The following is a 27,065-nucleotide window of genomic DNA, read 5'->3' as shown; positions in this document are numbered from 1 at the left end:
GTGAATATTAATAGAGATAGGATCTTGGTCAAAGGCAATGAAATGCTCAGCCTGAAGATACTTGGTGTGCGAGGAGGGTAACCTGTTACCTACCATCTCTACTTCCTATCATATTTATGCTACTTGAGCTTTATAATGAAATTTCTAGGCTGGTTCTTAATATAAAATTTTATTTATTTTTTCTATTGCCATCACTTAAACATTTATCACTTTATCCCATTGGCAATGTATTAAAAAATAGAAATTTTTAATGATGAAGTTGCAACCCCAATTAAGAGCAACTATTTTCAGGTTGGAGAAAATCTTCACATGTGTTATTATCATGTGGATAAGTTCAAAATTATCAAGGGGATCTAGAGAAAAATCAATACACATCTTATATGCAAAACTGATTTTAACATCTTTTTAAAATGTACTTATATCACTCTCCAGTGCAAAATAAATATATAGAGAGAAATAAAAGCTAGAAGTGTAGTTAGTATTTTCTTTTATAATGCATGCATTTTTCAATAAGTATTAGAGTTCTAATTAGGTGAGAATTTCTCACCTTTTTATAAAATAATTTTTTATCTCTTCTTCATAACAAGATTATTGGATAATAATAGCTAATTAAAACAAACCTGGCTGTTTCTGTCAAATGTATGTACATGGGGTGGGGGAGGGTGGGTGTTGAATAAATATGAAAGAAATACCTTAAACTTAAGGTTATTTTTTTAAAACATTCACTACGTTCCCAAAACAATTAATTAAGACCTTCTTCAGAATCTAGGCAAATCTAAAACAAAATATCAATATCTAAACTGGATTTTTTTCTCCCAAGAAAAAAATATCTTCCCTTGCTGTAAAGAAACTACTTCCAGCCTTCATAATAAAACTTAGATTCTCTGAGCTGTCAGTAAAGAGAAAGTCTCACATGAGGATGCATAAGCTTCAATTCTCTTTCCCTGCGTGCTTGGAGTGTTTTCTTCCCTTCAAGAGATGTTTCCATAGCTATTTGTAGTGATGCCATAATGACTTCAGAAGGCCTCATGCTTTAATAATTTTCAATACAGCCTTCCCTGTTAGAACACCTGATACAAGGTTGTATTCTTACAAAGGACTATGGAAAACAAAGGAAAATAACAGGCAACTAAATCATCATGCCATGAAATACCACCTGCTGTCCAAGGTGACCTGCTTCAAATGCACCATGGTTCTTTCTCTGCTTCAATGTAGTTGCTGCCATCTTGAAACCTATCATTTTGGAGACTTTCCAGACATCCATGTTCCTCAAATCTTAGGCCCAAGCCTGATAGCCAGGAAACAGTTTCTTCCTCTACTCTTTGAGAGCTTCTCTTGAGGTTTATTTTCTCTTTAAAAAACTCATTCCAAGATGATCAAAACCAGAAATAGTCATGCTCTTCATTGGGAAAACCAAGACTGAAAACCATGACAGAATAGTTACCACTTGATTCATTCACCTCAATGGGCCAACAGTCATATAAGAGATAAGTATAGGAACAATAAAGAAGCAATTCATTCAGATTTCTCCATAAACTGCCTTGGTTTGACTAACTAGAGCAACTAATCTATAACATAACAATAGGGAAAAATACCCTGACTATCTGAGAAGCAATCGTGAGACAAAACTTTGTAGTAAAGTAGAAATAAGAACCAAATGAAAAATTTTATTGTTTTCTAGTCCTGACTCAAATGCTCATATCTATGTGACTTTGGGCAAGGGAGTTTTTACCTGAGGGTGTTAGTGCCTTCTGTTGTAAAATGCCTAAACTCTTTTTCATATCTATGAGTTATTGTCTAATTCTTCAAAGTGAAAATTGCCAAAACAGCTAAAACAATTCTTGCTTGATAGGCGTCTGTTATATCTTTTTTTCCTTTCTCTTTTCACATTCTCTGGGCTCCTAGGGGCTCACCACACCTCATGGGAGCTAGGGAGGTGGCGGAGTTGTGATTCAGATTCCTCTTATATCCTTAAATGAGAAGTAAATGCTGGATTCAAATTAGAAAACAAAATGTAGATGTGGAAAACTTATTGAACTGTTTAGGTGGAAAGTGCAATTTCCTCACATAATTCATTTTATTAGGATTGAGAGTTTCATATCTGATCATGTTAAAACCAGGTATATACAGTGCACTGAAAATAATCTTTTTAATGTGAAGTTTCATTGAAGTATTTAATACAAAACTGTGGCCCTGTACCCCAGAACCAGGATTCTAGGTTGGGATCTGTCCCAGTTAGCTAATTGCTTTGTTTCGACAAAATTCTTTAGGTAGCATGATTTGTATCTTATTGTCTCATAATATTAGCTATTAAAATTAAAATCACTAAGCCTCTTTGGACCAGATCTAAAAAAATATTACTTTATTGACCACTTACTGGATGATAATTGATATGGTGATAAGAATGATACTGAATTTCTTAAGCTTTTTTTTTCTTATCTGTAAAATTAAAATAATTATACTCACTAAGTCATTCCTCCATATTTCTTATTCCCCAGAAAGATGATGAAGAAACAAGATGTCACGTGGTCTCTTTTTATTCTCTTGTCCATTTTAGCCTAACTTGGGACCATATAAATCAGAAAAGAAACATTCAAGACCACAGATACAGGGTGATTGGTTTTATCATCCAAATGACCTCAACTGGGTGCCAGCAGATCCCTTTAAATGCATCCCTCTGCTTCTGATATTACTGCCCATAACATTCAGAACTTTAATAAGAAAGTGAAAACTAGTTTTAAGTAATGTCTCTTCTGTTTGTCTTCCTGTCTGCAGCCAGTTAAAAACATTTATTGATCCTTTGTGGTAGGTAGAGGTGTTTAGAACCTCCACTATTGCCTATGCTCTCTTGTTCATTCCTAGCCTTCCCCCCCTCTCTCAAGATGTCAAAATAATCCTCTTCACAACAGATTGTCTGCCATTATATAGTTTCTTTTTGTTGTTATTTTAATGGGAAATGTCATGGAACTTGCGGAGAGCAGTATTTATCAGAAGAAATTTTGAGAACCACTATTTAGCCTGTTTGAAAAGTTGTGCAGCTGCAAAGCTATATGAAAATGCTTATAAACTCAGTTTTTCTGCATCATTCCTTTATCTTTTCTTTTGGAATTAATATCAGTATTTGATGATGGTAATATGTCTTTATATTGTGTTATTATTTATTTATACTTGCTAGCCGTAAAAGCCATGGAGTTCATTTTTTAATCAATGAAAACAATTGATTAACACCAAATGCATAAAATTTAGTGCAGATTATCATATAATGACAAGTCTTTAAATTATCAGTTTATATATCATTTCAATATCCAATGTCTGATTGACATCTCATTTGACAGGTAAGGAAATAGACCTAGGGAAGGGAAGTGATTTGCCCAGGGTTGCTCAGTTGGTAAGTGGCAGAGCCACCAGATGCCCGTTCCAGTGCTCTTCCCACAAAACAGGAACTCCTCTCCATTGGCTGCTGATTATTGATGGTAGTTAGGTTTTTCTTATTTCTCTGATTCCCATTGTGAAAATTTACAATGGTAGAAAAAAGAAAAGTAAATAAGAAAAATATAGTAGTGCAAAATTATACTACTTGTTGTTAAGAAAATTCTTCTGCATATGCAGATATTAGGTCCTTTGATATGTTTTATTATAGACATATAAAGAGAATTTTGCTTTTTTGTTGAGTATAATTCCTTAAAAGGTCTTTGTTGACATAGTTGAAGTATGTTTAGTTTATGAAAGTAAGCTTACTTGTGACTACAAATTTGTTTTCGCTGTTATAATGTATTCTATTTTTTCTAGTTTAAATAATTTGGAAATTACATGAACAATTTGAAAGAGGATCAAAATACCAATATTAAAATCACTATTAAAACTGTAAAAAGGAAAATGTGAATAATTTTAAGCATACCTCTTTTGGTGAATAAGCGATTTATCAGTTTTAACATAGAAACACTGACTGTTCTCTTCTAAAATTAAATTTAATAATTTTTTGAAATACTACAAAATGTACTTTGAAACCTTCGAAGGATCTATACATAGAATTTATCAAATAAAAAGCACAGTGAGTTCTCTGGGTGACATATATATTTTGGTAAACAGAATGTATAAATAGTCATTTAGAACGTGTCATGTGTAAATGAAACCTATGAGATCATCATCAACTATATTTAATGTTTTATTTGGATAAGGCATTTATTATTCATCCTTATTCTAGGGATAATAATAAGCATAGTTACAAAATTGGCACGACCTGGATCAACATAACAGAAAACTGGCATATGGATTAAAATATCCAACATAACCTATAACAAATAATTATGAATGTACTCATTCACTTACCCTCTATTCCATAAAGAGATGCTTTAAAACTAATGTATGCCAAATTTTTGCCATCTAAAAACAAGCTCCTGATTAGAACATTAAACTTCTAAGAATGTTTTTCTGTAGGTTTCTTTTTTTCAAAGTCTCTTAGAACTAATTTTCGGAAAAAAAATCTCTGTGTCATGTTATCTTATTTCATTAAAAAATAAGTATATTCAAACTTCAGCTTCCAACAATAATTGGAATTCTAACAGCAGTCCAACTAAAGGATAAGAATAATACAAACACATACATTTGTTTAGTTGCAGTCCAAACAAAATGTAAGTAAAAATTTGATTTACTGTTTTTCTCAGATTTTACTGGAGATAGATGTTTTGAAAATATCACACTTTTATATTTTTGAGCCTCTAGCTAAATAATATCTGAAAAGCATAGTGAGCTCTCAATGTCGTTTGTGTTGACTGTTTAAAGAACAAAACCCATTCCCTCGAGATATAGCCCTGCTCAGCTAATGAAACTTTTTCTCCATATAAGCATGTTAGAAAAATTTATTTCAATTTAAAAAGGAAAACACATGGCTTTAACTTAATTATTGAAGAGTAAAGTGTTCAATTTATGGATTTGGTCTTGCTATTTCTTCAATTCCTCAAATGTTATTTTAGCAAAGAAACAAATAAAACATTAGCAGGTGGATGAATTTTAGGACTAGCCCAAATTTTCTTGACTGGCTTTATGATTTTTGTCTTCAACACTTCTGTTCCCAAGAAATATATACATTGAAGATCTAAGTCTACTATTTAATTAACAAGATGACGTTTGTTTATTTTCTTAAAATCCCAAGTTCTCTACCAGCTGGCTCCTAGTTAGGTCAGAAAGATATATGGAACACAAACAAAAATATATTAGCAATGCAGCCTCTCCTCTAGACACTCTGCTCACCTCGAAAGAAATTAATTAGTATTGCCATTACAGAAAAGATCTCTGAAATGTATACTAAAGCTAGATCATTTTTAGAAGACAAGAGCTTTTCTTGGTCATGTATATACTGTTAGTTTACCCTTCCCCCTTTAGACATAAGTAATCACCCCAAAACTATGATTATATATTCATGAATCTATATCGTGCTGTTTATATTTGTACTTTATCTATTCTCTCTCTGAGTTCAAATACACACTCAGACACATATCTGTCATTTCTCCTATCAATCTTTTTTTCCTATTTTAAAAATCAGTGAAGCCATCTACTCTGTATTTTCTCTATAATACTACAGCATCTCAGTTTTTTAGGTGTACCCATGAATATTTTTAAGGCAGATCATAAGGGTAATGGTAATAACAAATCTAAAGACTGAATTTTTCCACTTGCAGAGATTATAAGCATGGTGAATTAGCTTTGTCAAGAACCGTTATTTTAAAAAATGACTCGCAAACATCCTAAATGAGTTAGTGGAGGTTCTTAATTAGTTAAAGAATGGAGAAGCCGAGAGGGAGAGAGAGAGAGAGAGAGCAGAGAGAGAGAGAGAGAGAGGAGATCGCGATAATATATATATCGCATCCTATATACAACCAACCCTTTAAGCAAAAAATTTATTTGTGTTTCTTTGTTTTTTTCTTTCTTTTTTATTTATTTTCTTTTTATTTATTTATTTCTTTCTTTCTTTCTTTCTTTCTTTCTTTCTTTCTTGCTCTCTTCTCTCTATCTCGCCTCATCTCTCTCGTTCCGCTTTCTTTCTTTCTTTCTTTCTTTCTTTCTTTCTTTCTTTCTTTCTTTCTTTCTTTCATCTTTCTTCATGCAGTAATGATCATTGCAGAACATTTAGAAAATGGAAAAAGATCAAGAAGAAAATAAAATTGCTATAATCTCACTACCTAGAGATAAAAACTATTAATGTTATAATGCATATTTTTCTATACTATTTTAAGTATTACAAAATTCAGGTAACATTGCACACACTATTTTCTAATATGCTTTACTCAGTAAATGTACTGTTAAGTGTCTTAAAAATACTTAACACGGTGCTCTATATTTCAATCGTGATTATCCCATGGCATATAGATATGTCTTAATTTAATTAAGACACCGGCACTAAAGCTTTTAGAGTTTTTAACCTCAAGGATCCACTTGGTAGAAAACAGAACCCATATTCCCGTGTGTTCCAGGCCTCTGGAAGGAGCTTTCACTGAAGGCCTCCATTTAAACAGTCACTGAGGCTGTAATCACCAGGCTTAGGCTGCCAAGTAGCTGAGAGCCCTCTCTGCAGCTTACTTGACTACGATGTCCTGTATGCTAGGCAATTATCCTATAAGACAGTTATCCTGTAAGGGGTGATGATTATACCATAAGACTGTATTTTTACAAAAATTTCAAATATCTTCAGTTGTCCTGATATATATTTTAAAATAACCTTAAGTACCCCCCAAATAATTTCCCTTGTGTTCACAAAGGAATGATATGTATGTTTGTTTTCCCTTTATTTATACTCCTAAACCACTTGAATGTATTTAGGAAAGTCTTGGTAAAACCAGAACAGTGGTTCTTCAAATTTTAGAGTAGAAGAGGAATTAATAGATCTTTTTGCATCCAGAAAAAAAATTACAATCCTGTAAAAACAAAAATGTGTTTAAAAATACAGTAAATTTTAACTACTCATGAAGTATTCAATTTCCTGATTTTAACTATATAAAGCCTTCACATACATCTTAATCATCCACACAAAATGGCTAAAAAGATAAAAGCTTACTCATTTCACATTACTCTTTAAGTTTTTCCCTAAATGACCTTCAATATTTTAACAGTATTTGCAATTCATGGCTAACAGATATTATCATGTGGAGTAGTTTCTAAGGCCTAAGAAAAGGAATCAGATTGAAGGGAGTGGCAGGGAAAAATGTGTTAAAAAAACACTTTTTCTCATTAGATTGCAAACTAGAAACACATTTGCCTATTCATTCATGAATCCAGTTCTATCCTAAGTGAGAAGATTCAAAAGACTTTGGGCCAGACTCCCTTGAATGTCTGTGTGAATGTAAACACTGCCACTAGGAGATAGCATGAAGCTGTCATCCTTGGGCAAGGTAGCAAGAACCAAGTAGAAAACCAAAACATCTTATTTCTTCACTGGTAACTAATGTTAACCCATGCTTCCACATGCTTTCTTCTTCCTACATTTAAACTTCAATGCAAGTTTTTCTTCAAGCACATTTCTAAAATGAGGATCTCAAAATCCAACAGAAGAAATGAAAGTTCTGAGACCAAGAAAGGGAGGAGGCAGTGTGCTCTTATTTTCTGCTGTGGCATTACATGCAGGCGAACACTAGCTGTAGTATTTGAAAAACAAAATATCTGAATGGGACAGACTAATAATTTGAAGTGCCAAAAACTATGTTTTCATTTGTATTATTTCTAAAAGAGAGACTTGAAAACTTACTGCAATAGTTTCTAACTTTTTAACTTTTTAAATACATGTTTATATATATTTATATATAAATATATGTATATTTAAATATATATATATTTAAAAAGTTAGAAACTATTGCAGTAAGCTTTCAATTCTCATTTTCTCTCTCTCTGTCTCTCTCTGTCTCTCTCTCCCTGTCTCTCTCTCTCTCTCTCTCTCTCTCTTTCTCTCTCTCTCTCTCTCTCTCTCTCTCTCTCTCTCTCTCTCTCTCTCTCTATATATATATATATATATATATATATATATATATATATATTTCTGCCTATGGTCAATTTTTTCTCTTTATTCAGAAACAAAATGGAACTGAGAATGAGAAAAGCATTCTCTTCACTTTGACATATGTATGTCATTACAGGCTTCCCAACGTATTAACTTTTTTTAAGTTACTTTCTCTTTAGTTAAATATGATGCCACCAGTGGGTTGTAGTGTCAAAATGCACATTCTAAACAAAAAATAGCAATAAATTATACAGCAAACAGCTGAAGGCCCCACACATTTTATGAAGGTTGATTAATTGTTTAGGATGCTGTTTTGGTTTTTTTCATTCACAACGTAATTTGAAAAATTGAGATTAAAATATCTGCATTTATTCCCACTATTTATTTTGACTTATTACTGACTTAGTGGTCCAGTTATATTTTTTATCTTGAATAAAAATATCTGAAACAAACTGACTCTATATGCAAGACTTCCGAATTTATAGTTTTCTCTCTAAGGCTAAATTTGGGGAGGATGAGAAAGCTGATTTTATAAAGGAATTTTGGATGGTACACTTTGCAGATGGGAATATTAAAAGCAGAGGTGATAGAGGACAGGGCAGATTTCCCCGGGTGGTATGAAAGAAACCAAGCCCTGCTCTGAGAGAAGAGGCTCTTCTGGCAGGGAGTGTAGAAAGATTTCAACACACACGTCAAAGTTAGAGTCAAAAGGAAAGTTTATTGGAGAAGAGGTAACAGTCCACAGAGTATAGTGTCCTCGCAGGAGGATGAGAACCTAAGATGAGGAGGATGAGAGAGGAGGAGAAAGGAGGAGAGAGCGGGGAGGGGAGAGGGGAGAAGAGTTAAGGAAGTAAGAGGGACCCTGAGTGTTTGGGGAATTCAGTTTATATATGTTGTTTAGTTCCTTTGTGTTACAATTTAAAGACTTCGTTTACCCATTTCCTTTGATATGACCATACACTGAGGAAGGGGAAAGGGATGAGTATGTAGCCTGAAAGGGTAAGAATATCTCGCATGAAAGGCCTGCTGGTAGTTCCCAGCCTTTAATCCATAGGTTCCCTATGGTTTTCGCCATAGGGAATGAATGATTGTATTTTGTGTAAAGGCGCTTGTTTCCCCTTCACAGGTGTGGGGAATGCATTGTTAGCAATCCCAGCAGAAATCTTCCTGTGTTCCGCTGGTGTCCTGGCCTGGCTGCAGAGCTGATCAGCATATTGCAGTCTCTGAATGTAGCTTGATTTAACATTTTAATTCTCTTGCCTCCTCTCTACATTAGAGGCACTCTCTACATCAGACAGTGGCATTCTCAGAAAAGATTGCAAAAAATGGGAAAAAAGGGAGATTTAAGACAGAAATAGAGGATTTAATATGAATTGGACTGCCAGCTAGCAGATACAGAGCTGGGAATGCCACTTACAAAGGGGAGAGCAGAAACATATGCCACAGTGGGCCGCAGTTCAGACTGCCTGGAGCTTTCCAATAAAAATGGTAGAAAGAACCTGGCATTTTATTAACATCCTCCGGCCCAGGGGACTGAAAATTATAACTCCTCTACTGTACTCCAAACTACAGCTAAAAAAAAAAAAAAATGTCTTTTCTGCTAAATTTAAAGGTAAGAGATTGCTTTGCTTCCTTTAGAGCATTCCTAAGGATCTGGTAATTTAAACAAATTAAAATAAAATAATGCATTGAGTGTATGCTGAAAAATAGAGAAAAACCTCTGAACTTCTTCAATTTGAAGATAAGCAGGACAAAATTTTTTAAAACAATTATTGGCACGTATTAACAAAATTGTTTTTTTTTTTTAAATTTTCTGTATCCTGCAATGACTTCATTGTTTTAAAAAGTCAAAATGTTTTTCTAAAAATTTCTTCACCGTTTATAAAAGTTAATGTGCCTAGCAAATACCCTCATGAAGTTTTCTTGGTAATTGCATTCTTGCCTTTCCTATCCCCAGTATTTGAAAACCAAACTTTATTCCATTTTCTTTCTGAGAAAGTTATAAATTAACAAAGTTGCTTCAAATATGGGACTCTAGGCCATGCTGACCTTGACTGTAATTTGAGTGTCACCACTCAGTGGTACCAGTGTACAGGCTGATCATGCTCATCCATGAAATGGAAATAACAGCTACCTCGTAGGGTTACTGTATTACCTGAGATAATAGTCATGAAACTCACAGTCCTCATGAGACAGGTGCTCACATATTAGTCCCTTTCCTGTTTCCAACTGGTCTCCCTTATCTTGGTCCCCACCCCCACCTACAACAACCTAATCTCTAAATAATGCATACATAATTATAGGGACATTAGCATGAATGCCCAGAAGCATTTGTTACTGAATTAATTCAGCAGAGAACTTGGCATTCCATCCCCAACCGTTCCCCTTCATTAATCCCCTTGGGGAACCCCCTGAAACACGGGAGTGCAGCAGGACACCAGGCGAACTGTGAAGCCAGCCAAGCACGTGAGCATTTTCTATCAGAGTTTCAGCTGGTCTGGTTCTGCCTCAAAGACCAGACAGAGTTCATGTTGCTCAAAATTAACTGACTCTGGCCATGTGCTTGCTGCCATCAAGATCCGCCACAAGGAGGATAGCAGTTCAATAAAATCTTGAATTCTATTTATAGCCCACTTGAAACAAACACTTTCTTGTGAAACATAAGGAGACCTCCTTGAAAACACAAAGTAATTCACTAGCCCCAGTATTAACTAGGACAATCAAAGGGAGGTAAATGCAGTTAAGCACATTTTTTTCTGGCTTGCTACAATTTACAAAGCATTTTCTTGTATATGTTGTCCCATTTCAGCCTCACACCAACCCAGGAGGTAGTCAAAGCAGAGGCTAATAACAAACCCCCATTTTATAGATTGCAAATCTGATGCTCAGGAGGTTAGGTAAATTGCTCAAGTCACAGGGTTGGTGAACAGTGATGGTTGGAGGAGGAGAGAGAGAGTGGCTAAAGATTAAGAATAATTTCCTGTTAAAGTCATGGATCTAAACGTCAGTAAATAAGAGTAAACCTGCAAAACATATATATACGGCTAAGAGAAATAATATTTTGTAATGTACTTGTAAACTTAAAAATTGTCATTTTCCCACTTCTGATAGGAAAACCAGAATATGAGAAATAAGAATCTAGAGGGACTCTACAGGGAAACATTTAGAAACATGTTTGTATCTGTCTATAAATATACATGCAGAATGATTATATTTTAGGCAAGAAATATCTTCTTGAGACCTCTTCAAATTAAAATGTGAAAAAGTCAAGACAAATCTTGAAAAACATGGTAGGAATTTTTATGAGAAATTTTAATCGATTCTTCCAGTCCTCTGACTTAAATACATCTTTACTGTCTTTTTAATAAGGGGGAGGGGATGAGTATTCTACTGTGTGCACAAAAAGCAAGACTTCATTAATATGAAAGAGTTTATGGACCAGAAATGATTTTGTTTTTAAAAGAATTATTTTATTTCGATTTTGGCAAGGATTTGAATTTTCTAAGACCTTTCTTTAAGCTTTGTTACCTGGAAAGGGTATGCAAATACTTCCTGGCTTAAGGAGGATGTCTGGGCAATTAGAACAGCTATGCGGAAGTGTGTGAGGAGGGAGCGAGGGAGGAAGGAGGAGGGAGGAGGGAGGAGGGGGAGAGAGAGAGAGAGAGAGAGAGAGAGAGAGAGAGAGAGAGAGAGAGCACGAGCGAGCTTAAAGAGAGCCTGTGGATTAGCTAATTGGCTCAGTGTCATTTAGAGAGTCTCAGATTTACTTCTTCTCTGACTATTGTCACAGCTCTGATTTATGGAGTTCAAAATGTCTTGAAAGAAGAGGTGTTTAGAGTTTAGGGTCTTTCCTTGACAGTCCCTCCTCTTCCCCATAGACCCCTTTTGCCAGTGTTCACCTTGTGGTGACCTTGCAGTACTCAGCATTTTTCACCTGAGCTCAGTAGCTGGGGAGCCCACTAGTGCTGGGGAGAGAGCAGTGGCTTCCATTCCTGGGTGATGGAGTCATGGGAGAAACAGCAGCGAACCAGCAGAGGGTAGGACCCGAGCCGGCTCGGCTCAAACGTGCTTTAAGCGGCTCAGGACAGAGCAGCTGCTCTGTCTCCCAGCCTGCAAGTGCAGCCTGCATTTGTCACTGATCACTGAAGTGTGTGTTTGTGCAAGGTGAGAGCTGGGTGTTTTTCGTTAATTTGGAGACAAAATGCCAGGTATTGCTGTTGATTGTGTTTGATGATTTGGGGATATTTATATCACCACAAATTCAGAACCTAGACTGTGTGGTTTTATTTACACCCTCTTGTTTTCTGTCATGATCCATTCAGCTTTCCTTGGTGTCAAAATCATGGCAACAAATGGGACATAGTGTTGTTCTTATGCTGAAATGTGATCAGTTTGGTGCTGTTTTCTTAGATTCTTTTGTTAATTGTTCCTGCCAAATGATATAACTTCAGATACTGAATCCCAATGCTGATTTGAAAGCATATGGAAACTGCTTCATATATAAATTTGAATTGCTATTTTCTTAGAGTACTTGCTATGGTATAGTCTTTGTTTCACTCACATTTTAGTGGTTGAAACTCTGGAGAGAGCAGAGTGCCTTAGGGTCTGATCTGGTGATAAAAGTAACATGAGAGTTTTCTGTGTTTTTGCTTGACAAAATGAAAACTTCTGCTTGGCCATTGGTGTGTGTGTATGCCTGTGTGCATGCGTGCGTGTGTTTCAAATAAAGAAAAAAGAAGCTCTTTGAGAACAAAAAGAAAACCAAACAAAACTTTGCTGTATTTTGATGTACTTATAATTAACTTGATCAGCATGTAAAGCTTTTGTTATCAGCATGTTTGAATTTTGGAACTTCACATTTAGTGTACACAAGAAGAGTGCAACTACCGTGTGCACTAGGTATGTGGGGGACGTGGAGTATGTACTCACGATCAGTACAGTGGGAATCCAAAATGGGCTCTGGGTAAACTGACAGGCCTAACTCCTATACCAGTTTCGTACATTAGCTACTTGGTGCACCTACACAAAATGTGAAGGAGATACCATGTATTGTTGTATCTACAAATATACAGGAGATCTGTATCCATGAAACATATGCCTAGAAAAGGGAAACATATGGAAAGTTGGTATTGTATAAATAGGGTACAAAAAAGTTGAAAAAGCTACAAAATTTTAAATGGAGGGAAAAGATAATACATTAAAAATGAGGAATAATTATGATGGAGTATCAAAAAGTACTTCAGCTGCTCAAATTTTTAAGTCTAAGACTGAAAGAACAATAGCATACTTAAGGAAATTCAGAGTCAGCAGAAATGAAGCCAAGAGCAAAAATTCTTAATAAAACACATTGTCGACCTGTGGAATGTACTTGTCTGTCTTAATTAAGTTGAATTCTGCTGCCAAGATTGGCAAAATTGAAATTTAAAAATAGATAAATTAAAATTTTTTTAAAAAATTGGTTTCCATTTAGTAAAATAAGTTGTGTTAAAATGCAGTGAACACTGAAATTGTTCAAAAACATTTTAACAATTAATATACAAATCATTTACCCTACTTTTGAATTATGTCAGTTTAGAAAGGAGTCAAATATTCTAAACTAGAATGTCACCTGTTGCTACATATACATGGACTGCTAGGTTCCTGGAAACTCTCTTCAAGGTTTCTTGCTTTTAGATTCTGTTGGAACACTGTGGAATAGTGAGCAGAAAATACCTAATTCTAATATTGTCATGTTTTCTTTGCAAGTTAAGGACAGCAATAGTTTCATTTGACAGATATGGAACTTGAGGTGTACAAAAAATCAATAACTGTCCTTTTGATGTTGGAACCTCTACTACTTTGGCTTTTCTGCTTCCATCATCTAAAATTTGGCTACTTATTTAAAAAGGTGTAACATGACTTTCTCACCATGACTGAAAAGATGTGATGGAGGGCCTCTTAACAATGTGTTATATACGCAAGACTATCCACATTTCAGTGACGATCCTAGCCCAGTGTGTTCAAATGTGGTATCCATCTGTACCATGATTACCTTTCATGCAAAAAAGGCTAGAAACTTAGTCATCGATTGATGAACCATAGTCAGTGTAAATAGCCAAGAAAAGCCTTGAATAGCATCTGCATTTATTCCTTAGATAACTTGCTTACTGCAACATGCAAAGAGGTTTAAAACGGTTTAGAGATTATAGGTACTGACCTCAAAGCACATGCCCGTCTGTTTAAACACATTTACTTCTAGGCTATTAAACTCTCCTACTTAAAGAAAAAGGTTTGCCTTTATTTACATATTTGATAAGTATCTCTAATTATTTAAAAAAGCTTAAACTTCTTAACACATTATATTCTTTCTCCTTCTCTTCCTTCTTTCAGCTTTATACTTTATTCTAGATTTTAAACTTACTACGTCCTTAATTTATTAAACCTTTCTTTAGACCTATATTCAATCTGTTCAGCCTGGGCAAGAAAGCAATTATGATTTCTCCTGAGACTCATGAAATCTACCACCACTCCCCTCCCCACCAAATCAAGAGATGGCTGTTCCTCCCTACCTCCTCACCCCTACCCCATGAGCAGGAAATTGGAGTCATTGGTGGGAAAGAACAGTATAAATGGCTACCAGGCAGAGAATGACCTCGCCTATGGTGCCTAACATTTCTGGTATTTATGCTTTCTTACCCATCTACTCTCGAAGCTTGGAAACCTTTCTCAAAAACTGTTTATACATAATGACATAGTTATACTTTCACAAGGACTTTTGATAAGTTGAGATTAAATATGATTGTAGTACATTGGTTTGTCTTAAAGTAGTATCAGCGGTTTTTGTTTCTTTACTTTAGTATTAAGGTAATTAAGTTCTATTTTGCCTAACACCTCCTCCTAAGGTGTTGTAGATTCAATGAAGTAATGAGCACCCACAAAACTTTTAACTATTACTTCCAGGTTCCTTAAAGTAGGTCTGGATTACTTGGTGACAAGAAACATGGAGGGCAGGGTATGTGGCATGACTACCCCTCTGGCAGAATGTCTCTTTAAGGCCAGTCACTGGACTCCTTGTGGACCACTGGACTGTGAGAACTTGACAGCTAGAGTAGGGGCAGATGGCAGCAGGCAATTCTCCACTTGAGATAGAAACTAAAAACATTTTTCTACAAGTCTGCTCAAGAGGTCTGTCTCATTTGTCTTGAATCCAGTATGTCTTCTAAGAGAATGAGATAAATAAGTCTGGTTGCTAGAAAATGGGCCGAGATTATGACTGCCCTTTGTCCTTGGCTACCAAAGAAAGTACCCACCAAAGTAATGTATCTCAAATACTTATTTTTACAACCAATACAATTACTGTTTTTTAAACACTAAATTATTTCTAATAGGAGAGACTTCAAGTCCAATTCCAAAGTTTACCTAGTTTTCCCCTAACAGCTATCCTCTACCATACACAACGAATAAATTTTAAAAAATACTATTAACCAATTAAACTCTTTACATTTTACTATCCAAACAATTCTCATAAATATGTAATTCAAACAGTCACTTCAAGACAATGTAATTACAACTTCCAAATATTTCTAATGGCCAAGAAACCATCAACTGGAAATTCTTGGAAAGTTTCCTATTACAGAGCTTATGGGGATGTTCAAGAATTCTATTCTAACACATCAAAATCAATAAAGACTTTTATATGCTCTCTTCTGATAGAGTATTTTAAAGGTCAGCGTGCTTTGACTATTTTGATGATAAAGTATAAAATAAACAGGAGGCTGTCCCTTCTCTAACTCCTGTGCTCTTGTAGAATGAGTTTCACTTAACATCAGTGTGTTAATAGGGATTATTTTGTAGCTATAAAAAGTATCTCCTTTATAAGTTTATGCAAGAACTGTTTTTAAATGTAGGTTTTATTATTATTCACATATAGTGAGACCAACAGATCAGGAGATGCTTGCTATTGAAAAGATAGTTTGCTATTCACAGTTCCCAAGAGCAGGGGACACATGCTATGCCACGGTGGGCAGGGCAATCACATGGGGAAGCACCAGGGTTTGTCAGGAGGCAGAGGGAGAGGGGGGCAAACATGGGTAAGAGCTTTTATTATGGTTTCCTTAGGAAAGAACAGGCAAGGCAGGGTAAGCAGGCTTAGGACTGGCCAGTTTGAGTAATTTCAGTAGGCTCTAAGACCTTGGATCAGTTTCTTGTTGTTTGGGTATATGACCCTAAGGTGTTTAGGGCAAATGAGTAGTAGCTCAGAGTAAGAACACTGGGTAAAGGGCATTTTGGGTTTGGGCTTCGGATTTGTTTATCCTCATATGAAAGGAGTAGTTCCTAAGTGAGTCTTCACCATCTTTGGATTGGCCAGCCCTGGGAGGGCAATCTGTCCAGGGTCAGCAAGACCCAAGATATCAAAAAACAGAAATGCACAAAATAAAAAGGCACAACTGATACAAATTAACACACCCAAAGAGGAATAGACTACTTAGCACCAGTTTGCCAAATGTGGTGTTCACCTGGTTAGTCCACGTGGATAACCATCTCTTGTCACCAAACGTACCCCATTGATTCAGGTACCCCTCCTAGTAAACTTCAGAAAGGTTTTTGTTTCATTTTCCTTTTTTAAATTCAATTATTTAAAACAACAAAAAGTTTGAAAATTAATGGGTTCTCTTTGCTGAATAATTAGGTATAATTTTACTTGTCTCACACAGCTATGTTATTTGATTACTAACAATAAATGCTTCCACATTAGGCTCCTGGTAAAACCCTTATTTAGACTAGAATTATTAAAGGGATTTTCTCTTTGCACATTTACCATTCATCTTTGGTTTGAATTGTCTTCTGGCACATACTAGTTAATAAACAATTGTTAAATGGACAACTACTAAATGATTAAATCAACCAAACTGGCAGAATTTTCTTCACATTCCTTAAGAGCCTTTTACATGGTTTCCAGTCTGATCTTTATATTAAAGAAATTCAGAAAATAGGAAGAAAATATGTTGATTATTTTGCTCAAAGGGTAAATCTTCTCTCATTTAAAAATATCCAAAAACAGCCATGCCCTTATAAGGAAACATAAAATATGGCAAGGGACACGCATAAATTGAGTAACAACTCAGTTTAAGCTGAACTGACAAAACTGTTATTTCTAATGTCCCTGCTTCTCATCTCAGCAGCAATGTACAGAGGGTTTAAAATATTTTAATAGTAAAATAAGATAATTAATTTATAAAATTAGAATATATCAAAAAGTGTTGAAAATAATCCATAATCCAAGAAGAAGAAACCTCATAAATATAGAGTTTTTCCCTTGTATTATTTCTCTTTTTCATTTTTAAGCATTTAGGACAAGAGTAAGCATACCTATAATGTTTCAATGGAAATGGAATTTTTAATTCTCTCTACCTAGTTTCTCCATTTCAGTTTTTAAAATTTCCCACATAAATTTAGTGTGTAATAAATATGGAATTTTGCAACAGTGGGGAAGGATGTTTTAACGGACAATAGAGATTGGTATTACTAAATAGACATTTGAGGGGGGAAGATGTTTATTCTTTACACTAAAATAAATCCTAAAGGAGTCGAAGATTTAGATGTAAAATACAAAACTGTAGCGTGATAGAAGAAAGCTTTGGTGTGCTACCTTGTCAATAAGCAGCCATGTGTAGGAGTGGAAACGACATCCTACTGCTTAAGAGGAGCCTATGCTTTGTGGCTATCGTGGCAATTAGCATAGCAGAATGGAGGTGTCAAAAGTGGTCCTTTCTCTGCACCTTCTGTCCCATCATCCTCTGTTCTTTCAGGCACCCACACTCCTGATATAAAGGCAAGCAAAGAATGTGTAAATGCCAATCACTAATTCCTTTTTAACATTTTTATATGTAACTTTATTTTTCCTTTGTATTTTTAAAAAAATGTATTTAAATGTGCTTCAATTACAACGTTATACTAGTTTCAGGTGCACAACATAGTGATTGAACATTTACGTAAATTACAAAGCGGTTACACCCCCCGCCCCACCCCGTAAGTCTAATACCTACCTGACTAATTTCTTTTTTTTTAATTCAAAGCTGATGCTTTGATGTTTATCCTGGAGTCAGACAAGTGTTAGGGAAGCAGTATAGATTGATTTCTTGCTGTTAACTCTCCGGATTCCTAAATCTGACACTTGATTGAGGCCTCAGGGTAGCACCACTCTCTGGTCTCTGCAGGTTTATGATTCTATTGGTGTGGCAGGGGGATGAGACGCTGTCAGTGGTGTCCTGGCCCTTCTGAATTGTTATCAGATTAGACTGAACTGATTCCAAATGCTCTCGAAGGGCGTGTGCTTGGTGAGGAGGGTTTTAGTTGGAAAGCTTTTCCTTTAGGGTTCATGGGTTCTTTCTTCTTTTTCACTTCTTATTCTGCTAGTTAATCTTGTTATCCTGAAATTCCTCCCCTCCCATTACCTCTCTTACTGCCTCTCACCATCCTCTGACCTGGATAAAAGAAACACTTATGTCATTCACGCTAGAGTTCTCAGACTGGCAGGTTGTTTGGAGCGATGTGCAATGTTCCTAGCAACAGATTAAGGCAAATCCACAGCACTTCAAAAGCCTGCAGGCATTGTAAAATCACAGAGAACTACCTAGTTATATTTGGAACTTCTGCTTTGTGGCTTGTATTAACTAAGAACCCAGAAAAGTTTTTAAACATTTTTTTGTTTACTTTTAATAGAAACTTGGAAAGTATAATCAGTTTCAAAAAAACAGTCATGATGAATTTAGTCCAGGCTCTGAGAATGAATGCCAAATGTGTCTATGCTCAAATTTGAAAGTAGGACATGTAAAGTTCACTGGAAGTCACAGGAAGGTGATTTTAATTATCAGAACTATTTTATATTCATTAAGAACACAGGCACTAGGGTCAGCTAGACCTATTTTGAAATTCATGAACAAGTTGTTTGACTATGGGAGTTATTTAACCTTTGAGCCTCAATTTTTACATCTGTAATATCATAAATCACATATTTTGAGGTTAAAATGATTTTAAAAAGTATCTGGGCCTGACTAAAGCAGAGGAATAATAAAAAAGCTAATCAATATAGATTGTAAGTGGAGATATTTAAGCAAATAGGATAAAGTTGTGGAAAGTTATCAGAGAGAACAGAAAAAAATAATGAAAGATAAAACAGTAAATGTGATGATCACAGAAGGGAGATCTGGTTATCATTACATTTAACCTCTTTAATTGGGCCTAACAGAATATCTTAGTCATAGCAGGTGCTTATTTATGTTTGGAGAATGAATGAAGAAAGGAAAGAGATAATAACAGTAATGGTGGAGGGACCTGGAAGGTTATATAAAAGAATATTTAAAAACACCTATAAGATGTTCCATCTGAAGTACATTGTGTTGGCCAGATTTTATCTATTATTTTAAAAAAAAAAAAAGACATCAATCCAAGAACTGTTTTATTGGTTACACATTATGTTCTTTATCACAGTCCATAAAGTGGAGAGGGTGAGAATTAGTGTTCTTTGAACACACAAAGGAATGACACACCTGTCAACTCTGAGAGATAGAGACTTGTGAAGTCAGCATGGTTTCTGGTAGAAGTCAAAAGGTGAACTCAGAGCCTAAACCAGAAAGACCATTAATCTTAAAAAAAAAAAAAAAAAGTCAAAATAGGATGAGGGCCTCAACATAGATGAGTCTTCGGCATCTGGTGAGGGGCAAAGATTTCTCATTCTTTGCTTTGCTTTATGTAGTTTCTCCAGGCCTTGCCCATTAAATGACAATAACTCCTTCCATTTATTGTGAAAACTTAAACACTCCTGTGCTTTTCCAAACACCCCTCAAGGGAGTGGTATCACCCCCTGCTGGGAAACATGGAGAGTATAAAAATTAGGATGAACTATATTCAGAAGTACAACGGCTGTCACAGTCAAGAACTTAGCACCCTTGACTTTCATGGATCTTGTAAGCATGGCTTTCGACTCTTTTAAAGTGAAACAAAGGATTATAATACCTTGCAAGTAATTTGTCATTTTGCCAAGGAATGTGTTTGGATCATGTTTGGTGAGAGGCTTATTTGAAAGGACTCATCATTTCTCTAGTGAGTGAGATTAGCTTACTTCATTCTTACCTGTACCCTGCCATGTACATCTACGTGGATTGTTTTTTCTATTTGTATTTATTTCAAGCTTCATAACTCTTATAATGTGGCTTTTTTAAAATTTTTGTTTTTTTTAATAGAAAAATGGCTCTGAAAAGAAAAAAAAAAGCATTTGGTAGGGCTGCAAGTGAAGCATGAAGGATGTGCAGAGGTAGAATTCAATGGGAATTCATAGACAAGAGCAGTTTTGAATAAATTATGAAATTCAGATTTGGCAGTCTTGGTAATCTCTGCCAAATCAGTCCACCTAATGTGCTATAAAACAACAGCAATCAAAAAATTGATTCGTAAAATTATTTTAATGCCTTTATAATTTGCTTTAGATTGACATTTACAGCATTAAGTGGCCACCCCAAGTTTTTAGTTTTATTTCATTTTCTGAAGAATATGATATGCTATAGAAGTATTTGAGAATTTAGAGACTTACTAAAATCTCAGAAAATGTCCTCTGAGAGTGTTCAGAGCCATGTTTCTTGATTCCTAAGGGGAACTAAAAACAGATACCATAAATAGTACATCTAACCTGTTTCATGATCAACACCTTCAATGACTGTAGGTCCAGCTCAAGCTTTCATCTTAAGTAACCCCAAGAATCGTGACCTACCCTTTGTGTTACTTTATCAGTGTGAGGGATGTTGTCCTCACATTGTACTAAATTTAGTGGTGCACTAAAATTTTCCATATGTGTCAGAGAAAGAAAAGGTGTCAGAGAAAAGTTAATACGGTAGCTGTATATTACATTCCCAAGGCTGCCATAACAAAGTCCCATAAACTAGTTGGCTTAAACAACAGAAATTTGCTGTTTTTAATCTCATCTCACAGTTCTGGAGGCCAGAAATCTAAAAACCAAGGTATTGGCAAGTCAACACCAAAGCATTAGAAAGAGATCTGTTCCAGGCGTCTCTCCTAGTTTCCAGGGGCCTCTGGCTTTTCTTAGTTTGTAAGTAGTTGTCTTTTCTGTGTCTTCACATCCTTCTTCTGTGTGTGTCTGCCTCTGTATTCAAATTAACCATTCTTTATAAGGATATTTATTAGTCACATTAGATTAGGGCCTACTCTATAAACCTCATTTTAACTTAATTATCTATGGAAAGACCCCACTGCCAAATAAATTCACATTCTGAGATACTGGGAGTTAGAGCTTCAACATACCTTCTTTGCGGGGTGGGGGTGGGGGTGTCACAATTCAACCTATAACATTGGCTCAAGAAAAGTGATAATAAGGAGAGAACCTAGGAAAATTGGGAGTGCAGGACTGGCTGCTTTATTACCTCTATGCTATTCAGAGTATGGTCAGTGGACCAATGACATCAGTGTAACCTCAGAGCTGGTTGGGAATTAGGAATGCTGAACCTCAAGCCCCGTCCTAGACTTGCCAAGTCAGAATCTGCGTCTTTACCTAAATCACCAAGGGTTTATTCTGTACATTAAAGATTGCGAAGAGCTCTTCTGGCTCATAGAATAAAAGCTCCATTCTCAAATGCCAAGGAGGAGGACAAAAAAGAACAATGCTTATGTGCAGAGGCCTCATTAATGTGAGCACATAGCAAACGTGGGCCTTACTCCAGCACAGCTATGGCACAGTTATTTATAAAGGGAATATTGATCTCTGGGCATTGTTTTAGGAGTTAAGTTTTAATTATCATTAATTTCCTTTACTGTAGAATACATCTCAGGAGTGAACTTAAAAGATCATCATACACAGAGAGAGCTCAAATTCTTTTTCCTGTCCTTACTTTGCTTGTGTAAGTTGCTTCTTTTCTGCCAGTCTGGTTTACAATTTCAATTGACCCAACCAGCTGAGTCATACAACTCTATCTCAAAATAAGGCCCACTGAGAAAAAAAGAATTTCCCCCCTGTATTGGGGAAAAGGCATTTGAGTTTATAGTAATATTTTCTAAATAATTAAAAACATATGTATTCTTGTTTCATTTATCTCTTCCTTTCCTTTCCCATAAACTTTGTGCTTCCCTAAAAATATAATTCATCCAGAAGTTGTAGTTGCAGAGCCTATGTTAAATGGATACAAATGGAGAGAAAAAACTTTAAAATAAAAGAGGCAGAATTAAGCTTTATCCTGGAGTCAGTTTGGGCAAATTCTTATGACAGCAGGAGAACAAATACAGCTTCCTGAGATGAACTCTGAGGGCACAGTACTCATGGGGGGTAGGGACTTGAAGTGCATATGACTGTCCACAGAATTCAAATATGCTCAGGAGGAATCTGCTCCTCTAGAATCCAGGATAGCAGCAAATATCCAACATGAACCATTTTCTGATTTCATTAAAACTGCCATGCTGTGAATAATATTATAGGTAAATTTTCCTTCATGTGAATGAACCTTTGTAACTGACAATTTGAGAACTCTTGGTAACAATTGTACCATCTTCTCTTGAGATCTGTACTTGGTTTAGATTCCTAGATAAGTATTGGTATTTCTGATCTGTTAGCTTTATCTGTATATTAAGCAGTAAACTCACACTTTGAAATGTCTTAGCAGCATCATTTAATGGTTGTGATCGTACTTTCTGCTAACATTCTTTATTGGATCTGAAAAATGTGGAGACTGAAATGTACTGTCACTATGCTTTACATACTTAAACACTTAATTCTAGCAACAATGCTATAAGTTACAGATGAGGAAATTGTGCAGATGAGGAAAATTGTACAGGAGGGAAAACTGAGGCAGGCAGAGGTTACATAAGTTGCCATGTCTGTTAGTGTCAGAGTCAGAATTCCAGATCTGATTCCAGAGCCACTGTGCATAACGACTGTGGACACTCTCTCAAGAAAAACAAGTAATAATTCTGAATATCTCCTTAAAAGGCCAAAATAGCTACTTTAAATAAAATGTGTTTTTAAAATCTCTTTTATCGCATAGGCAATTATTACTGCAGATGTGCTACTCCTTTTTTTGGGGGGGAACCATGTCCTTTCTCAAATGATGTATTTTAGGCCCATTTCCTTTTAGATATAAACTGAATAAGATGTCTTCCATAGCCTTCCTGTCTCACTAACTCCATACCCTTTCCATTTAGCTTTGCCATACACCTGCTCTCTCCTTAATTTACATGAGGACACACCTTGAATGATTCTGCTCTTCTCACCTCTGCCCCTAGCCAAACAGAGCTCCTTGCTTTTATTTATTGTTTTGTTATTCTCGTCGATATGCAGTTCTAGTAGAAATTACAGGTCAGTTGCCACAACCTGAGCATTGTCCATGGCGTTCTCATCAACAACCAGTTACCCTAAGTGGCATCTAATAAATGTTGGATACCTCTCAGCTTTGGAAGGAGGGGCAGACACAATAGAGACAGCAGTACCAACTTCCATTGCTTTGGGAAATCATAATGAAACAGAATAGACTTAATAGAAATATTTACATTACTTTTAATATGAAAAATAGCAATTTGTAAATATGTATTGCTTAAAAAGTCCTTGCTTTCAAGTACATTTTTTAAAGAGGAAAGTGTATGTATTGATTAGGATTTGCATATCAGAATACTTTCTAGTTGTCAATCCCTTTTATCAGTATTATTTATCCAAACTTGAATCCTTGATAACAGTGTTTATGTTCACATAGAGCTTCTTTATCACTTCAGATGATACATTAAACCTGCTTTGTCTGGTTATAATTCCAACATTCTTGAGAATAAAATAATTTCGCTCTGTTGACCAAGCAGCTACAAAATAAAAGGTTTTTACTGGAGTTAACTTAGAAACTATAAAGTACCTTTTTAAAGAAACTCTGTGACCTGTATCTGATTGGAGAAAACAAAACAAAACAAAACAAAACAAAAACAACAGCAAACACATGACAGAATAAACAAGTTTGATAAAAAGTTACTTAAGAAAACTAGTGCCATGTTCACAATTACTCAAGTGATGGAATCATTTTTCCTGAATTGCATTTTAAATCTTGCCTTAAGCAGTTATCTTGTGTAATTAAATATTATGAAAAAGAGAGAAGCTTCAGAGCGAGGACTGGGCGCAGCAGCCAGGCAAGTTGTGATGAACCAAGGAGCCCTGTGTGCATAGCATTGCAGTTAGCCTGTCCTGCTCCACAGATGCCATGCCAGTCATATAATTTGTTTCATATAATTTGTTTCCAGCTTATAACTTGTTGACACAAGCAAGGCTTTGACTATTTAGCAGGATTGATCCTCACGGCTATGGCTTTGGCTTCGTAAATTGAAAGGAAGACCACAGAGTATGAAATTTTTAAGAGATAAACACCCTACCTATGATAGACCAACACTATTGAAATCTAACTTTTATTAATCAAAATTCAAAGATCGATTTATTTCATATTGTGACACAGCTTTTCGCTAATGGCCTTTAAGTTGTCTTAAAGCCATCATGTCACCTGATCAAAAGGAGATTATCCACGTAACAATATCCCATGGATGAAGGGTAGAAGCAGATAGATGCATTAATTATGCAATGAGACAACAATTATCAATTTATCAAACATGAAACTGCTGATCATTCTAAGTGCCTCATTGAATTTAACCTCTTCTTTTTGGATTTTGTCATTTAAGTGTTACAAAGACCTTGTGAATGAAGACATTAAAGTAGATACTTTAATATCTACAAAGGATGTTATTTTATTTTGTTTACTTCAGTTTCATTTTAGACCTACTTATTAGTTTTTAACTGAAATCTAGAATTATTTTTCAGTAGAGTATTTTCATTTAGTAGGGCCTATTTCTGTATATTCAGTAGAGTATGCCTATTAAAAATTTACTGTATCTCATGATGAAAAGCACCCTTGGTGAAACTGGGATTATAGAAGAAAGAACAGAAATAAGAAGAGGGGAGGTGCCCATCAATTCATTTGAAGGTCTATATATTTTAACATTTTTAAGTGGATAATCTGTAGTCAAAGACCAGATAAAAGTGGAACTTTCTTCCATAATTGATATACCTAGTAATTATCCAAACAGAGACAAAGTACATTTTAGTCTCTTATAACTCAAAATTTCTTATTCTTGGAATGTATTAGGTAGAGTACCTATTAATACAGCAACTAATACATAAGCATCTAGGAGAGAAAGTGGATCCTTTGTCCTTTTTTGTTTATAAATAGTATGGGAGGATTCACTGAACTGAATAGGATCAAGCCACATAACATGTCGCAGTTCTTCTTTCGCATCAGCCACATTTATACTTTTTCTAAACCTCTATATTTGCATTTTGTTTACTTATTGGGCATACTTTCAGGTCATATTATTAGGCAAGAAAGCTTAAAGTAAAAGAGACCAAAAAGAACAGGAATATTCTCTACAACTGTTGAGTGTTTTAGATAAATGTGTTACCTGTTGAAAGTATATCCAATTGGTACTGAACTAGAGTAGTATGAAAGGGATGCATATGTACTCCTGAAGAAATTTAAGGGTTTCTCTTATGAAGTAAATGCATAATTAGTATAATTTAAGTGTTTGGAGTTCTATCCCCCACCATTGACGCCTTAGTTGAGTGCAGCGGTAAGTAGATGGGAGTTTAAGGCCTGTGTCACCCTATGTGTAAATCCAGCTCTCTCTTTCATTTCTATGAGTTTGTAACATAGGCTCTGAAGTCAGGAGGTCTCAGTTCAAGTCCTGCTTTGTATGCTGCCATGTGTTTCATAGCAGCCATATCCACAGATTAGAAGGACTAATAATATACATCATCTCATACAGCTGTAGTGAGGACTAAAAAAGTAAGACACTTTTATTATTGTTATTACAAGACAATAAACAAAGTCCTCCAGATCCGCGAAATGTACAAAACATTATAAAACTGCCACTTTACCTCAATCTGGTCCCATTAAATGAGGAGCAATAAAAGAAAACAAGTTGATAATTCTGTGGTCATGAATTCAACCCATGAGGAGAACTGGCAAGGCACGTTATATACACATCAGCTGTGGCAAAAATAAGTCAGCATTGTTTGTAGAAGGCTTGTGATGTCTGGATTACCAGCTGTCTGGAAAAAGAAGAACATAGCTTCCTTTTTTGTTTAATATGGTCTGCCAGCCAGCTGGCATTAAGGGAAGAGGAAGGGAGCGCGTGTTGATGGAGCATCTATCTGTGCCAAGTGCACTGTGTAACTAGTCTCATTTGGCTCTCGCAACTTGATAGTGGGATGATATCGATACCCATGCTCTACACATGGGAGACTCAGACTAGGGAGGTCAAATAACCCAGCCAAGAATCCACAGGTAGTAAATGGGATTCTGACTCCCAATTCAATTAGGCCATATCATTTTGACTGCTTTTGATAATGTTAAATATACTCATGATTGTCCGTTTAGAATTAGCTGTAAAAATTTTAAAATTCACATTAAGAAATGCCACATTTGACATTCAGTTACTTAAAAATTGTGTAATCAGCAAATGTTGGTTATAAACAGCCACTAGTTTTTTTCTCATTGATAATTTATTCAAAATTTTGGTGTCTTTTATTTTCATTTCTGTACACTCCCTTTGTAACTTTTCATATTTCTTCCTTACTACTAAGGGAATAATGGAGAGGAAAACTATGGAAGGGATGAATATTATATACCTAAGTAAGAACTTTTAAATGTATGAAAAAAAATTTAAATGTGTTGGGTTAGAAGTATACTAGACTTTTTTCTTGTAAGTATCTATAAGAAATAAACCCTTAGGAGGTGATAAGTTTGTCATTATTGAGTCAAATATGCAAGTTACCATTAGAATTTTTATGACAGCCTTGAAGTTTTGAGAAGATTAGATTGATGATACAGTAAGGTTTTTTATTTAGATTAATACTTCCATTAAAATGCTAGGTTTGTCAGATAGTCCTTTTATTTTCTCTTTGTGTCTAATAACATAAAAATATATTAACAGAATTAAAAACTGGGCCGTTTGTCAGGAAAGCTGTATTCTGGTTCTATGTTCTGTTAGCTGTGATTTACAAATAAGAAAAGGTTAA

At 35.3% G+C, this 27,065-nt stretch overlaps 1 protein-coding gene across 3 annotated transcripts in view; it reads left to right on the top strand.

Annotated features, from left to right (window-relative positions):
- Positions 1-27,065, top strand: part of ARHGAP24 (Rho GTPase activating protein 24) — a 354,030-nt gene that overhangs the window by 200,100 nt on the left and 126,865 nt on the right. Inside the window, exon 1 of one of the 3 annotated variants that reach the window (XM_016154130.2) lies at positions 11,667-12,151. The exons of the other annotated variants lie outside the window; for them this stretch is intronic. The gene's annotated coding sequence lies outside the window, so the exon portion shown is untranslated. Of the gene's footprint in view, positions 1-11,666; positions 12,152-27,065 lie in introns of those variants that run through there. 3 annotated transcript variants of the gene reach the window in all.

The sequence above is a fragment of the Rousettus aegyptiacus genome, unplaced genomic scaffold, assembly GCF_014176215.1.
Source record: "Rousettus aegyptiacus isolate mRouAeg1 unplaced genomic scaffold, mRouAeg1.p scaffold_m13_p_10, whole genome shotgun sequence".
In the NCBI taxonomy this organism is placed as follows: Eukaryota; Metazoa; Chordata; class Mammalia; order Chiroptera; family Pteropodidae; genus Rousettus; species Rousettus aegyptiacus.
The sequence above is the reverse complement of the archived record's forward strand: the minus strand, read 5'-3'. Positions and strand labels throughout refer to the sequence as shown.